Consider the following 16,975-nt stretch of genomic DNA (forward strand, 5'->3'; position numbering starts at 1 on the left):
AGCACCCCTAATTATCAAAAGAAGCCTCTTTGTAAATACAAATTTAACATGGGAGATATTAATTTTATATTGAGGCAATACAAACTGGGTCCTATGACCACATTTCCTTTACCGCTTATTAAATATTGCTAGGAACTTTCTCTTGCATTTTTCTTAGATGATATAAGGGGCTGAGAGTGCCCAACTGTGCCCAGAAATGCCATTTTATACCTTGATGATCTATTATAATTCCATTACTAGCAGAGTACTGTCAGTCACATTATTAACAGGATAAATACAAATGGTCCCTGGCTACAGATGGGGTTGCTGTTGGCATACACAGCTGCACAGCAGTTAGTAGGTGGGTACTCTTCACACACTTGAGGTCTGGGCACTGCCCAAGCTAGTAAATCCATTTAGGTATGCTGGAAAAATATCTTCTGAAGCCACGATTCAAGGTATGGTCCCAGGGTTACGACTGAACTACAGGGGATCTCTTGATGGCCGTGAACTGAGGATGCACAGCCAAGGGTTGCTTAGCGAACAGGGTCAACAACACTGGGTAGTCCTAAACTAAAATTAACACGTTGCCTTGTTTTACTGCAGACTCACAGCCAGTGTTCCTCACATCACATCATGAAACCTGGCTGACGGGCTTGGCAACCTTCCTCCTGTAGTGCATGAGTAGAGAGCTGGGGTCCCTCCTTTTGTTTGGAAGGATGCTTTACCCAGTCTGTCATTGCATAATTAGTGTTCTTGAGTTAGTCATGGTTTATAGCTGCTGCAATTCTTGCATTTTTGGCTGTACCTTGGGCCTTGTGGGATCTTAGTTCCCAGACCAGAGGTTGAACCCAGGCCTCCAGCAGTGGAAGCTTGGAGTTCTAACCACTGGACTGCCAGGGAAGTCCCTGCAATTCTTAACTTTTCAATTGTAAGTTGCAGGTAATTTATCACTGGTGATATAGTTGTGAGTTTGCTTAACTGCAAGGCTTAGATGAGTGTCATACATAAAGTGTTGAATTAAGTGAATGAGTAAATGGATAATCATGTTATACATTAGCTGATGTTCTCCTAATTATTTTTCCCATGACCTTTTTTTTTTTTTTTTAAATACTTATGACCACAGGGACTTCTCTGGTGGTCCAGTGGCTAAAACTCTGTGTTCCAAATGTAGGGGGCCCAGGTTCGATCCCTGGTCAAGGAACTAGATCCCACATGCCGCAACTAAAGATGCTATGTGCTGGAATTAAGATCCAGCACAGCCAAATAAATAAATAAATAATAATAATAAAACAACTTCTGATCACAACCTGTATACTTATGTACCCTAGTTTTTTCACACAGCAGTGTATCAGACATTTATCTTCTTCTCGGTGGCAGGATCTACTGGTGTCCTTTGGATGCTGCTCTCATAATGGGCTAGGCTCTTTATCAAATATATAGCTTCATGCAAACAGTTGACTCTGTAGATAATTCTGTGATGACTGGCTCCTTTGCTCATTCATTAATCCAACAGATGCTTATTATGTGCCCCCTACACGCCAAGCATTCTGTTTATGGAGCACAGAATGAGGGAGCGGGTGGCATGGAATGGTTTATGTTCTAGCCACCTAAGGTGAAGTGATGTAGGGCTGCTAGTCGAGGGGAGGGAGGCAACTGTGACCCTTTCACAGTCAGATGAATGAGTAAAGGAATATGACAAGCCTCATACGTACCGCGTGGGCAGAAATTTTGTGGGACTGAGCAGCAAGAATTGCTAAGAACCAGACCCAGGTACTAGAAAGTATATATAAACACCCAAATGCCTTACATCTTTTGTCTTTTATTTTTAATGTTTTAGGAATAGGGGCATAAATGAACAAAAACAACAAATAGGGTGGATCTTAATTACCTAGAGTACTCATAAAAAAGTTCCAGACAGCTAAGAGTTTACCCTTTAAAGCACTTAAAGGGTTAAAAACCTTTAACCAATTGAAATCACTGAAACCCTTCATCATTTGGGATGCTTGAAATTAAAAAACACAACACGCATTACTCTGCCTCCTTAAACTGAATATAACTGGACATTTCCCTGGTGGTCTGGGTCATAACTGTTCTAAAGGCACAATGGCTTTAGGACCTACCAGGTGCGCGCACACTGTCCTGCATTCTGAGTCCTTACGTCCATTTGCCGTACTTTTCTGCCCCTTTCTTTGCTATTCAGGGATCTATAGTCACTTCTTGATCTTTCAGTGCTGAGAATAATCGCTCTTCCTACTTCTAATTTCCAGCAGGCCTTAGAAGTCTTAACTTTGTTTTAAAGGTGCAAAACAGACAGACAAGACCTAAGACAAGAACAAAGGCCTTGGTGTCTTCCTTGCAGACTTAGTGCCCAGCTCTCGTAACAGCTGTTCTGGCATTCAAGGCCCTTTTGCTGTCTCCTATTTTTGGGTGTATCTGTGGGGCGTTGAGTTGGGTGAGGAGTTCCATGCAGGTGAAGTCTGATTGCACACCAGGAAATGCATCAATAAGGAGATGGAGTAATTGGGAGAAAAAGAAGAAGAGTGCAGCAGTCCAGGTTACCAAGGACAGGAAGATCATCAGAGAGAACAGTGGCGCCTCCAGGCTCTGGAAGCCACTAAGGGGAGGAAGGAGCTGTGCTGGGCGAGTTGCTGTGACAACCTGGAGCTGGTTGTCAACACGGTACCCTGCTCCCCGCTGCTGCTCAGCTCAGCAAGCTTCGGAGCCTGGCTGCCATTCATCCCATCGGGGATGTGCTGTTTGGGGGGAGGGTGTCATCCTACAAGCTGCTTCTGAGTCTCAGTGCTGCTGTGTGGGAGCCGATGCTTGATACAGTGGCTACAGTCACCTAAAGAATTGCTGAAAGAAACCAACAGAAGCAGCTCTCACCCGCCCACCCGCCCGTCAGTCTGATGCAGTAGGTCTGGGTGGCCCTAATGGGCAGCCAGGGCTGAGAAGCTCTGCCTTCCTAAACCCTCGTGCAGGGCAGGTCCTGGGGAGAAAACCCTGAGCTCGATGACTGGGGGCTGCTGTTTTCCCTGAATGGCACCCAACAGGCAGAAGTTTGCTCTCTAAACCCGGTATGGAGGCTTTTTAGAGATTGTGTGGCCCCCACACTGGAACAATTTCTTCTATTTGATTGTTTGTTTAAAGGGGGACCCTGGGGACTTCCCTGGTGGTCCAGTGGCTCAGACTCTGTGCTCCCAATTCAGGGGGCCCGGGTTTGATCCCTGGTTAGGGAACTAGATTCCACAAGCAGCAACTAAGAGACTGCATGCCACGACTAAAACCCAGCACAGCCAAATAAAGAAATAAATATAAAAAAAATAATAAAGGAGGACCCTGCAGAAACTTATTAGCAGACGAAGGTTGAAGATAAAATCTGCACCCTGAACTCGGGATTCCCAAACTAGAATGGGTACATGCCAAGAGCAGACTGGAAGGCACTCACTATGCTGTGACCCTACAGCAGACTGCTGGGAGGCACTGAACTTGGCCCCTTCAGGCAGGGGTCCCCAACGTCCGGGATCCAATGATCTGAGGTGTAGCTGATGTAGTAATAATATTAATAGAAATAAAACACACAATAAATGTGCTTGAGTCAGCCTGAAACCACCCTCTACCCCTTACTGCCTTGGTCTTTGGAGAAAACTGTCTTCCACGAAACTGCTCCCTGGTGTCAAAAAGTTGGGGACCGCTGGCTTCAAGGATCCCGGTATATGGAACCTATGTACCCAGCTGGCCTCCCCAGCTTGTCGCCGGTCGTCTCCTCAGGCCCCACTGCCGTCTGAGTCAGAAACTCGGATCTATTAACTGAGATCGCTAGTGGAGTTCCTCCCTCTCTGAGATCTAAGAGTTGTGAAATTACTCATTAATCCTAAAAGGTCCTGAAGTTCCATGTGAAGAAATAGAAATGGACTGCTTTCATTCATGTCTGATGAATTTCTTTGCCTCTCATCCTGTTTTGCTATTTCTGGGCTCTCTGGGAATATGATACGACCCTGTTTGATCAGGCAATGGTTCATGTGACCTTGATGAACAGAAAACAGAGCATGTTTTGGCAGGTGTGAGGAAGAAGACAGAACTAGAACTGCTACGTGTTGTCTTAGCCAGGCATTGACACTGGTTTGTACCAAAAAGATGACAACCACCTCCAACACCACACCAAGAGTTCAGAGAACACCCTCAGCATATATACAGTAGCCGCTGCCAAACGTTTTGGTCTCAGCACTGCTGTTTTAAAAATCATGAAAAAAAAAAAAAAACTGAAATAGAGTTAATTTACAATGTTGTGTTAGCTTCAGGTATACACAAACTGATTCAGTTATATGTGTGTGTGTGTGTGTGTGTGTGTATATATTCTTTTTTAGATTCTTTCCCATTATAGGTTATTATTAATGTAAGACATTAAATATATCTTCCTGTGCTATACAGGTGGTCCTTGTTAATTAGCATCACTTTACACTCTTAAAAGCCTTCCGCTGCAGGGGCCATAGGTTTGATCCCTGTTTGGGGAACTAAGATCCCATATGCCATGAGGCACAGGCAAAAGAAAAGAAAATTAAAAGTTTTAAAATTATTAATTCATGAAAAAAAAATAAACCTATTACATGTTAATACAAATAATGTACTGTTAATGAAACAGCTATATTTTCTAAGTCAACCATTTACATAAAAATAAAACCATTTAATGAAAAGAATGGGATTTTTTTTTTTTTTTAACAGATATCTGGCATTTGCTAAATAGAAGAAGGCTGGATGCTCAAAACTGCTTCTGAATTCAGTTTGTTGTAATATGTCATTTAGGCCAAAATATATGAAAAAAAAAATCTGGCTTCACAAAGATATACAGCTGGAAAGAGAATCTTAATAGCCTTTTCAGATAATTTTGGATATTCCGTCTTTGATAACATACAGAAAATCAAAACTCAGCAAATAAGTAGTTTCTTAAAGGCTAGTTATAATATGGAATTTGAAATCCTATCAATGAGCTTTTCACACTGTTACATTAAAATCCACAGGTCTCTCGTGAACTATGAATAGATCTTTTAGCCAGGTCTGGTTTTTTAACAGTGTGCATTGGTCATTGGTAAAATATTGGTTCACTGAGTTAGGGAGATCTTTCAATCTTGAGACATCCTTATAATATAATATAAAAAAAAAATCACATTTCTTAGTATTACCATTGATTTTCAGCAGAGAAGTCTTTATAAAATGGGAAGTTGTCTAGCTCATGGTAGCAAACACAAGTTTTGGAAAATTCAAATTTTCACTTGAAAGCTTGAAATTTATCATTGATTACAAACACTGTCAGTTATGTTCCTTGAAGTGACAGGCTTACTTTGCGCATTTCCAAGAAACTCTCTGCCAAATGCCCAGTCTAAATAACCAGCATGTCTGTCAGTCGTTCTTTCACGTGAAAATGGTGTTCTGTGAAAGAGAAGCTGTCAGCTCATTGTGCAGTTTGAGCCAGTGCACAGGTGCTTTGCCTTGAGACACTTCTGCTTTGGGACAGAGGGTGTTCCATGCATGTGTCTCATTTCTTCAAACAGAATGTTAAAAAGACATGTACTCAGGGTTGAGATTTTATGTTTCATCCAGGACACTCTTCGGTTGTCGTTCAGTTGCTCAGTCGTAGCTGACTCTTGGTGATCCCATGGACTGCAGCACGCCAGGCTTCCCTGTCCTTCACTATCTTCTGGAGTTTGTTCAAAGTCATGTCCATTGAGTCAGTGATGCCGTCCAACCATCTCATCCTCTGTTGCCCCCCTTCTCCTCCTGCCCTCAATCTTTCCCAGCATCAGGGTCTTTTCCAATGAGTGGGCAGTGGATGGATCTGTGCACCCCCCGCCTTGTTTTTTTTAGCATTTATTTTTTGGCAGCATTGGATCTGTGCTGTGGCACTTGGACTTAGTAGTTGGGGCTCGAGTCCTTCTCTGCTTGCGGCACATGGGCTTAGCTGCCCCCAGGCATGTGGGATCTCAGTTTCCGGACCAGAGATCAAGCCCATGTGCCCTGCACTGGAAGGTGGATTCTTAACCACTGCATTGCCAGGGAAGTCCTGGCTCTGCCCTTTCTTGACCGACTGCATGGTGAAGAATGTAGGGTATGCTGGTTCAGTTTGGTGTCCACACCTTCACTCATGCTTAGGGACCAGCAGAGTTTTTACCATCGCTTCTGCCCTGTCAAGTGCCAATGACAAAAGCAAATAACATTTTAATTTTATTCTGAAAAATAACTTTAAAGTTCTCAGGGACCCATAGGAGTTCATGGACTACACTTGGAGAAATGCTGACACAGAATGGTGTTTTGGCTTAATTTTCCTGGTTAAAGCACTCTAAATCAACAGGCTTTTCTTCCTCCCTCCTTTCCTCAACTGCTCCTTCTGTATTTTTTTTTTTTTAATTTATTTATTTGGTGGCACTGAGTCTCAGTTTCAACATGTGGGATCTAGTTCCCTGACAAGGGATTGAACCCGGGCCCCCTGACCAGGAGGGCAGAGTCTTAGCCACTGGACCACTAGGGAAGTCCCTCCTTGTATATATTCTTTTTCTTTTTTGGAAAGTTTCTCTGTCCTTGGTTTTGAGATATCAGTTTCCCTCTTTTTTTCTTATTCTATTGAGATGTATTTCACATACCATCAAATTCATCAGAGTGTAGGATGCAGTGGTTTTTAGTATATTCATAAGGTTGTATAATGTCCCCACTGGAGTGTCTAAATTCCAGCATGTTTTCATCCCCCGCCCCCCCCCCCCCCCCCCCCCCCCCCCCCCCCGCCCAAGAAACCCTATCTGTGTTAGTGGTCACTCTCCAGGCCCTGGTGACAAAGTCACTTTCTGACTCTACAGATTTGCCTGTTCTGGCTATTTCATAAAAACGGAGGCATACCGTATGTGGACTTTTGTATCTAGCTTCTTTCACTCAGTGTCATGTTTTTGAGGTTCGTTTATGTTGTACCATGTAGCAGCACTCCGTTATTTTTTTATGGCTGAATAACATTCCTTCGTTTGGACAGATCATACGTCATTTATTCAACCATCAGTTGATGGACATCTTGGTTGTTTCCACTTTGGGGGTATTAAGAAGAAGGCTGCTGTGAACATTCCCGAGGCGTATGTTTTCCGTTCTCTTGGGTATGTACCTCGGAGCAGACTGTTTGGCTCACTTACTGGCTGAGCAGCACTTCTCAGTTGGTGGTGCAGATCAGTTTTTAAAATTTCCCATCTGCCGTGGACCATACTTCAGTAAAGTACAAAGTCCTGGGCTTGGATGATGTGGCACTATGGAACTCCTGTGAAAATCCCTAAATGTTCACTCTTACTCTCCGCTCGCTTTGAGCTTTGACTTGGCAAAGGGTGGTGACAAATTGCACCAACCTCTCCTTTGCCTCTTTCACTGAAGGCTTTTTCTTCTGACTCCTAAACATGGCTGACCTCCAGAGTCAGTCCCGACCCTCTGCTATGCTGTCCACACCGTCTCGTTGGAAACCCCATCTACTCTCATGTAATTTAACGTGATCTTTATGCCAAAGACAACCTCACACCTTTAATCCTGACCTCTCAGGTTTCAGTTCCACATTTCCTACTTCCTGGTGGGGCATTTTCAGTTTGATATCTTGCACCATCTCTAACTCTGTGTAAATAAGACATGGGCTTTCCCCTGAATCAGGCTTCTCTCAGCTTCTTTGGTTGATTAATGATGTTACTGCGCTCCGGGCCACACAGCGACATTCAAAGGCTTTAAGTTGTCTCCGCCTCTTCCCTTTTTCCTCAGTGCCCATATCTAGTCACCAAATCCTGGTTTGTTTTTGTTTTGGCCACACCACAAGGCTTGCAGGATCTTAGTTCCCCAACTAGGGACTGAACCCATGCTCCCTGCAGTGGAAGTCCAGAGTTCTCAGCCATAAGGACCGCCAGGGATTTCCCCCACAAAATCCTGTCCATCCCTCCTTTCCAATGTCTCGCGCCACCATCGCATCCCCTTCTTTCCCATGCTACATCTGCAGGGAAGGCCCTCAAATGCTCCCCCTTCAAGTCTTGCCACAACCTCATCTCTGCCTGTAGCTGCATCCCCTGACATCCTCCACCAGGGGGCTCTCCCTGCCATTCCTGCTCAGAAGCCATCAGTGACTCTACCTGACCACTCCACACAGCATCAGCCCCCCAGTCCAAGATTCAAGGTCTACCTTCTAAATTACATTTCTGGGCAAAGCCTCCACCCTCCTCCTCTAGCTAACTGCTATGCTAGTTTCTTCTCAAGCATGCCTTGTGTCGGGAATTCCATGGTGGTCCACAGGTTAGGACTCTGCGCGCTCACTGCCAAGGGCCCTTCAGGGTTCAATCCCTGGTCAGGGAACTAAGATTCCACATGGAATGTGGTGTGGCCAAAAAAAGAAAAACCCAACCAAACACACAAACCACAACAATGCCCCCCTCCCCCCAAATCCAAACAAAACATGTCTTATGTCTTTAATCTCTAGACCTTCACTCATGCCGGTCCCTTTGGGTGGGATCTTCTTCAACTGCCCCTCTAACCAAGTGAAGTCCTACCCATTCTTGAAAAACACTCAGTTCAAGTGTCTCCTTCTTTAGGGTTACTATAGACCACAATTAATTCATGACCCTGCACATTATGGACTCCTGCCTTAAATACATGGTGCTTAGGACAAAGACTTATTTGGCAAAATCATTATGTAATACAAGTTGCCATTCCTTACACTAGTGTTCTGTATTAAAACTATCACAAGTTCACAATCTCCTTTCCTAAAGTTCTTCTGTGTCTTTGGATCTCCCATAGCATGCTATCCCTGCATACTTCATTTTCTGATGGGTTGACCTACAGTAATTGACACTTAATAGTGGTTTGAGTGTCAGTTTCTTCATCTGTAAAATGGGGACAGGACCTGCTCCAGTGATTATTGTAAGGGCTAAAGGGGATGGGGAAACAGTGTCAGACTTTATTTTTTTGGGTTCCAAAATCACTGCAGATGGTGACTGCAGCCATGAAATTAAAAGACGCTTACTCCTTGGAAGGAAAGTTATGACTAACCTAGATAGCATATTCAAAAGCAGAGACATTACTTTGCCGACAAAGGTCCGTTTAGTCAAGGCTATGGTTTTTCCAGTGGTCATGTATGGATGTGAGACTTGGATTGTGAAGAAAGCTGAGCGCCAAAGAATTGATGCTTTTGAACTGTGGTGTTGGAGAAGACTCTTGAGAGTCCCTTGGACTGCAAGGAGATCCAACCAGTCCATTCTAAAGGAGATCGGTCTTGGGTGTTCTTTGGAAGAAATGATGCTAAAGCTGAAACTCCAGTACTTTGGCCACCTCATGTGAAGAGTTGACTCATTGGAAAAGACTCTGATGCTGGGAGGGACTAGGGGCAGGAGGAGAAGGGGACGACAGAGGATGAGATGGTTGGATGGCATCACTGACTTGATGGACATGAGTCTGAGTGAACTCCGGGAGTTGGTGATGGACAGGGAGGCCTGGCGTGCTGCAATTCATGGGGTCGCAGAGTTGGACACGACTGAGTGACTGAACTGAACTGAACTGAAAGGGGATAATGCATATAAAATAGTCAGCACAGCCTAACATATTGTAAGCAGTCACAAAGTCTCACACACACACATGCAGATTCACATAGAGGGAGTCTGTAAACTAGGTCTTATCTGAGAAATTCTGATGCAAGTGGTATCAGGGGTTCCAAATCTAATCTTCTTTCCATGTGACAATCAAATGACTGAGGGATTTTCTTCCCATCTTAACTTTAAAAGAAGAGTCATTGTGTATTTATTTTAAAGATACTGACTCTGGCTTGCCAAGAGCACTTTTTCTAAAATGCAACGTACGGTTAAATTAAAGCACTGGATGGTTAGAAGCACACCAACTCTGAGGTTAAGATGAGATTTGACAGCCTGCATCCCAGTTCTGCTACTTACTAGCTGTCCCCTTAGGCTGGTTGATGAGTTACTGCTTTTGGTCCTCAGTTTCACTAGTAGAGTATCTAGGTCCTGGCTCATATTTCAACCTGGTCCATATCAGATGCTCAGTGAGCGTGAGATGGCATCAACCTCTCCTTTAACAGAGGCCTGCCCAGCAACCTCAACCGACTGGCTTCTAACACCGTGAATGCCAACGGCTCTTGCACGTCCACCTCCCATTGAGGCTCTCCCCTGAACTTCACACTCGTGTGCCACGTGGAGTGGGTACCCGCCTAACGGGACACCTCAGACGTAACAGGCCCCAAACTCAACTGCTGATGTCCTTCTCTCAGCTAGCCTGCTCCTCCCCTGGCTTCCTCATTTCAGCAAAGCCTTCTGCTCAGCCCTTCTGCTCACACAAGGCTGAGGCCCTGCCACCTTCCCCTGCTCCTGACCCCCTCCCCTCCCCCAGGCAACCCTATCTGTCAGCAAACCCTGTTTATTCTATCTGCAAAGTGAACCCAGAATCTGACCACTTCTGCCCCTGGTCCATGTTGGCGCCATCCCTGGCTTGTGTTATAATTGTCATCTCCTGACTCATCTCCCCCAGTGCATTCAGTCACACTCTGCTCAGCAGGAGCTGAAGTCCAACCAGAATGCCAAACTGAGCTGCTCACCCCTCCCCCACTGCTCTCTGACTCATCTCTGACTCTGGGACGCCCTTCCTGGAATGGCAGACTTGTGCAAACCTTAGAGCCCTCACATTAACATGTTCCTGGCTTGGGATGCTCTTTCACCCATGAGCTCAAGTACCTCCAGCGCTTCAGGTTTTTACTGAAATGTCACCTTATCGGTGGGGCCTTCCCTGACCATGGTATCTTGAGATTGCACACGTTGCCCCACCCTGTATGCCACCAACACACACTTCCTGTTTTTCTTTCCTACTTTATCTTTCCTATTTTCCCTTGGCACTTACTACTTTTCCACATGCTGTATATTCTACTTATTGGTCTTTGAAGGCAAGATTTTTGTCTCTTCCCCCCCCTCACTGTACTGCAAGTGCCTTGTAGAGTTCCTGGTACAAAAAAGTTCTCAAAAATATTTGTTGACTGGATGAGAGAATAAAAGAATGAATGAACAAATACTCTGTATCCTAGGGAGTGAATAAAATATGTATTGAGCATCCATTATGTGGTCAGCAATGCATTAGGCAAAAGGAGACTATGGTAGAGTTGTAAGAGATGCTTTCAGACTCTGAAGGAGCATTTTAGAGAGAAAAGAATACCAAGCAATGATGTTGTATAAATGCTAAGTGATGGAAATGGCAATGTTGTAGAGGTTGGAGAAGACAAGAGGTCAGTAATGAACAGATAAGTCAGGATGAGCAGAGAAGAAACAAGGGAAGGGAGTTCCAAGGCAGAATTATGTACTAAAGACCCAGAGGCAGGAGAGGGCATGGAGCAGTCATGTCACAAGACCGGGCTGACTACAAGACGGGGCAGGAAGGTTTGGAAAACCAGACAGAGTCAGAATTTTATATAATAGGGAAAAAAAATCAAGAGGATTGGACTTCCCTGGTGCTCAGAGGTAAAGAATCTGCCTGTGTCAATGCAGGAAATATGGGTTTGATTCCTGGGCTAGGAAGATCCCACATGCTATGGAGCAACTAAGCCCATGGGCCACAACTACTGAGCCTGTGCTCTAGAGCCCTGGAGCCACAACTCCTGCGTCTATGTGTCACAACTCCTGAAGCCTGAAAGCCCCAGAACCCATGCTCTGCACAAAAGAAGCCACTGCAGTGAGAAACTGAGAAATGCAACTAGAGAGTAGCCCCCGCTCACTGCAATGAGAGAAAAGCCCGTGCAGCAATGAAGACCCAATGCAGCCAAAAATAAACTGAGCTCATCACCTCTGTTTCTGGTCTACTCATTTCTGCCTTGGCCCTCAGCAATGGGGTAACATACCCCCAGCCCAGGCCAACTCACCCTCACCTCTTGTAAGAAGATCTGGTTCACAGGGTCAATGGGCTCCTTAGAGTCAAATGACTGAAACTGATCTCAAACTCAAAATTCATGCTTATTGTCGGAGGTAAAGGGATGGGAGACAGCGGATCCCCCCCAAAAGGCTATGTCTGTCCATCACTGCTCTTAGGGATAGTTCACTGACAAAATTATGGCAACTCTGGAATTTCTAGCTGAAAAAGATGGATGAAAAAACCTGTTTCAGCCTTATATCATCTGGATGCTGAAATTTTCCTAAATCATGTAATGTTCCCACAGATAATGGGTATTTTGCTTTGCACAATGGAAGGCCACTTTCAGGATCAAGTTTCAGTTCAATTTTCCTAAGAATCACAGACTAGAATATAAAACAGGACTGCTTTTGAACATGGCTTATTTGTATTATTTATTTATCTTTGGCCACGTGGCATGTGGGATCTTACCTCCCCAACCAGGGATAGTGCCCGCGCTCCCTTAATTGGAAGTGCAGAGTCTTAACCACTAGATGGCCAGGGAAGTGGCCATCTAACGGCTTATTTGGTATTGACAGTTTATTTTTTATCACATATTTCCACATGCTAGCTTTATCATGATTATTTCCACTGTGAAGAACTGCCATTCACATTTGTTTTCTTTCACCAAAGTGGAGATTCCTCATACTGAAGAACTATACAGAGGAAAGCAAGACGGATGGAGATAGGAAGGAGAGTGAAGCCCTGTGTGACTCTGGCTCTTTGTGGTGATAGGTAACTGATTGGTTACTGACCACACTGTCAGACGGGGGAACACTGGGACATTATGGACCTGGAGGTGGGGTGACGCTCACCTCTGGAATTTGTTCACAATGGTCCTGTCTCTATTCAGCAGATTAAGCCTTATTGATGGTATGGCCAAGGTGATAACACACCTGCCCCACTCCAACAGTCCTCTATGGCTCAGGCTGAGTCACATGCTGAATGGTTATTCATAGGATTCAGATTCTTTGAACCCATGAAACCTTATAAATCACTGACTCCAAACCCTTTATTAGAGATAGAAGAAAGCAAAGCCCAAAGGGACTAACTGGCTTGCTTCAGGTTAATAGAGCAGAGCCCCAGTTAGAACCCATATCACTTGATTTCTATGCTGATACTCCTGTCTCATGCTTTGGCACCTGGCGGAGGCCAGCAAATACATCACTAGTCACTGCTGTTGTTCAGTCACTCAGTCATGTCCGACTTGTTTTGACCCCATGGGCTGTAGCCCGCTAGGCCCTTCTGTCACGGAATTCTCCAGACAAGAACACTGGAATGGATTGCCATTTCCTTTTCCAGGGGATCTGCCCGACCCAGGGACTGAACCTGCATCTCCTGCATTGCGGGTGGATTTGTTACCACTGAGCCACCAGGGAAGCCTCACTGGTCACTAGCTGTGCACTTTTAAAGCTATGGCTATGTTAATCTCTAATTATCTGTTCACAGACACATGCATGCCCATGTCTGCTTATCATCCTATCTAAAACCATTTGAAAACTTCATCTCTGCTAAATTTAGGTACTCCTTGTTCTTTCTTTCTTCATCAGTTCTTGGGGATGCTCCCTGCCTATCTTCTTAGGGTGCAATTCATTTCTGAAAGGGACCTCCAGCTGAGTATCTTAAATGTTTTGATGACTGTAGAATAGAATTCAGGGATAAATGATGAAAATGTCCTCAGAATAAGAACAGAGGGGGCATTTTAAGGGTAAACTAGTAAATGGCTGTTATCTGTGAGAAAGGAAAAAGGCTCTTATGAAGGTTGCAAAGTTTTTTTTTCTTTTAATGGGAATTCCCTGGAGGTCCAGTGGTTAGGACTTGGTGCTCTCAATGTTGAGACCCAAGTTCAAACCTTGGCTGGGGAACTAAAATCTCATAAGTCGAGTGGAATGGTGTGACCAAAAAAAAAAAAAAGGAAATATTAGTTTTTTTAGTCACTTAACCCAAACAACCTAAACCTGAACTGCACCCAAAGTCCCATCAAAAGTCAGTTTTTTATTGTTGCACTCAAGCCAGGGGCTCTTAGCAGTTAACAGGCAAGGCCATGTTAAGATTAGCGCCAACGATACAAGCTGGCAATCGTGTGTGCAAACTGGTGCTAAGGCTGAGAAGTTATGATGTTATGATGAGACAACAGACTGACCCTGAAGCCACGTTCCCTTGTATGACCCCACCGGGAAGAGGTACTCACTGGCTTCTGAGCCTAGGAAAAGTCAGCACCCCACCATCCTACCCCACCATCCTGGGTCAGGGGCCAGCCCTCAGGACTATCTCAAGCCTGATCAGATGCTCAGAACTATTTGTGAATGTTTGTCTGCACAATTACAGTCTTTTCTGTACTATTACAGATTGTGCAAATGGTCACATAGTTCTTTTGTTATGACAAAAATTTATAGACTGAAAGAATGTTAAGGCTGTTGACTCGCAGGCTAGTTGCTAGTCACTGCTGACTAGTGGAACAGGACAACAGATGTTGGCCGACCCTCAGGCACTTGAACACACCGAAACGCCTTTCCTAGCAGATACCAGCCTGAGGCTTACATTCAGAGAGTGGTTTTTTAAATCATATTATAAATCTTTGTAAATTAGCGAACCACTTGGTGGCAACTTCTAGCCAGATTATCTGATTGGAGCTAGACTCAGGAATGAAGAGTAATCTGGTTGAGAAATTCAGCTTTGCCGCTTGGGCAAATCACTTAAGATTCTTTGTACCTTGATTTCTTCACGTCTAAGGTAGGGATGTAAAGAAAGGCACGCCCCGCCCCATTCCAGTTTTTCAAGGACCATGCCAGCAGCCACTGCAGCTGCCCACCAACGGTGTACCTAGCGGGGAATTCAGGATGGAGAAAAACTTGAAGGCTTCTGTGCTTTGGATACTGGCCTAGATAGTTCAGATGTATATCTAAGGGACAGATGCAATGAGTCCAGATTCTTCCGTCTTCACATACACAGAAAGGCACTAAAATCATTAACTTGAGACGTCTGCTCTTTGTGACTGGCAGTAATCTTTTGATGCTCAAAGTATGTGTTAGCTACTTAGTCGTGTTCACCTCTTTGTGACTCTACCTACTGTAGCCTACAGGCTGCCCTGCCCATGGCATTCTCCAGAGGAATCTTCCTGACCCAGGGGTTGAATCCGGTCTCCTGCACTGCAGGCAGATTCTTTACTGTCTGAGTCACCAGGGAAGCCTCTCTGAGGCTCAACTACATGCTTTTTTCCAAGCAAGAAACATTCACATATTAATACGTCCCTGATCTCTTTGGAGCCTTCCTCAGAGCCACCCGAGAGGCGGTCTTCCAGGCTATGTTCCTCAGTTAAGGCCCTGAATAAAACTGCACTTGCCATTTCTAGGTTGTGTGTTTTTCTTTTAGTCAAGAGGCAAAATACTAGCCATCTTGCAGGCTGTTGCGCAGATTATAAGAGAAAATATCCATAAAAAAGCATCAAACATGTACTTCCTTGAGGCCACTTAAGAAATATTTACATATGAGCAAATATTTTATTTTTTTTTTTGAGCAAATATTTTATACAAGCCTATCTATACTTAACTTCTTAAAATCTGAGTAAGCTCTTTTAACCAGTTTTAAGACATACACTCTCAGGCTCAAGCCTCTAGCCTTGAGCTAGGGGTGGGAAATTTTGGCCTTTGCCCATCTTGATCCTATTTTAACTAAATTAAGTCTATAGCAAGTTTCAAAAATAAAGCTCTGAGTTGCCCCCAGAACTCCCAGGAAGAAGGCGATTTGCCACTAAGTTCACCCAGCTTCATTCAGTCTGAGGCCCTTCCTCTGCAAGGGTCTGTTTGAGGCCTGGGTGTGTATGTGTGTGTAGGTGTGGAGGTGGGAACTAGCAACATGCTCATGTGGTCATACATTGTTATAAAACATGTAAGATATTTTTATATTCTTTTTCTTAAAGAAAGTCACCAAGATTATAGAATTTTCAGGTTCTACAAATCCTGGATTATTAAAAAAAAAAAAAATCAGCCACTACAACAAAACTAGGCATTTGTTGTCATTGTCAGTTAGTTGCTAAGTGGTGTCCGACTCTTTGCAACCCCATGGGCTGCAGCACGCCAGGGTTCCCTGTCCTTCACCATCTCCTGGAGTTTGTTCAAATTCATGCCCATTGAGTCTGTGATGCCATCCGATTATCTCATCCTCTGCCATAAGATCTTACAAAAAGTCCTGAATGAACATTCGAGCCAACTCAGTATTTCAGACCCAGGAAGCCTGTTTAAGTCCAGGAAGGGAAGGAGTGCTGAAGTCACCTACCAGAGAGGTCTATCAGCTGGGAGCACAGGCTCAGCACAGGTCAGAGAGAGAGGCGGAGGGCTGGCCAGGCCTGCAGAGTTCCCAGCCTCATCTTCTCTGCTCTGTCCAGTCTGCCCCTCCTCTTACTTCTTATCTTTCGTGTCTTGTGTTACTGCTTCCTCCTCTTCTTTCCCTGTTATAACGGCCTGAAGTCTTCTATTCCCCGCTTCTCAGCTTTTACACTTCATGGTTCTCTCTCAAAAATCTTGAATTAGTGTGCGGCAGCCTGAGTTTTTTCCCCTTTTGATTCCTGGCGCTGGTTTTCAGTGGAGAAACTGGAGTTCTTCATTCCTGTTGTGACTTGATCTGGCCAGGGGTTGCCCCAAGGCTGCCAAGTGGCTAATTAGCTTTACACAACCCTCTCGAATAACTTGTCTTGGTAATTTTCCTCCCTCCCTCCTGTGAAGAGTTGCCAAATCTAGGCTTGTAAGTACAAACAAAGCAGGTGAGACTTCTTTTTCGCAACAAGTATTCCAGCAAGTGAAACAATAAACTCTTCCTGAACCAGCTGGGATTCTAACAGGAGAAAAGACAATGGCATCACACCCTCTAACTGAACCTATGAATCCGAGCGGCTGTGGATATTTGTTGGGTTCTGTTTCTCTACCTTTGTGAGCATACCTACTCACTCTTTATTCTTCAAGTCTGTGGATTTGGTGAATTTTAGTACATTCACAATGTTGTGCAACCACACCCACTACTAACGCCCCAATACCTCCATCACGCTAACCAGAAACCCCACACCTCT

The 16,975-nt window shown here is 44.5% G+C and overlaps 1 protein-coding gene across 1 annotated transcript in view; it reads right to left on the bottom strand.

Annotated features, from left to right (window-relative positions):
* LPCAT3 (lysophosphatidylcholine acyltransferase 3) overlaps window positions 1–16,975 on the bottom strand; it is a 37,111-nt gene that overhangs the window by 7,052 nt on the left and 13,084 nt on the right. The gene's annotated exons all lie outside the window — the stretch shown is intronic.

This window comes from Bos indicus x Bos taurus, chromosome 5, assembly GCF_003369695.1.
Source record: "Bos indicus x Bos taurus breed Angus x Brahman F1 hybrid chromosome 5, Bos_hybrid_MaternalHap_v2.0, whole genome shotgun sequence".
Lineage (NCBI taxonomy): Eukaryota > Metazoa > Chordata > Mammalia > Artiodactyla > Bovidae > Bos > Bos indicus x Bos taurus.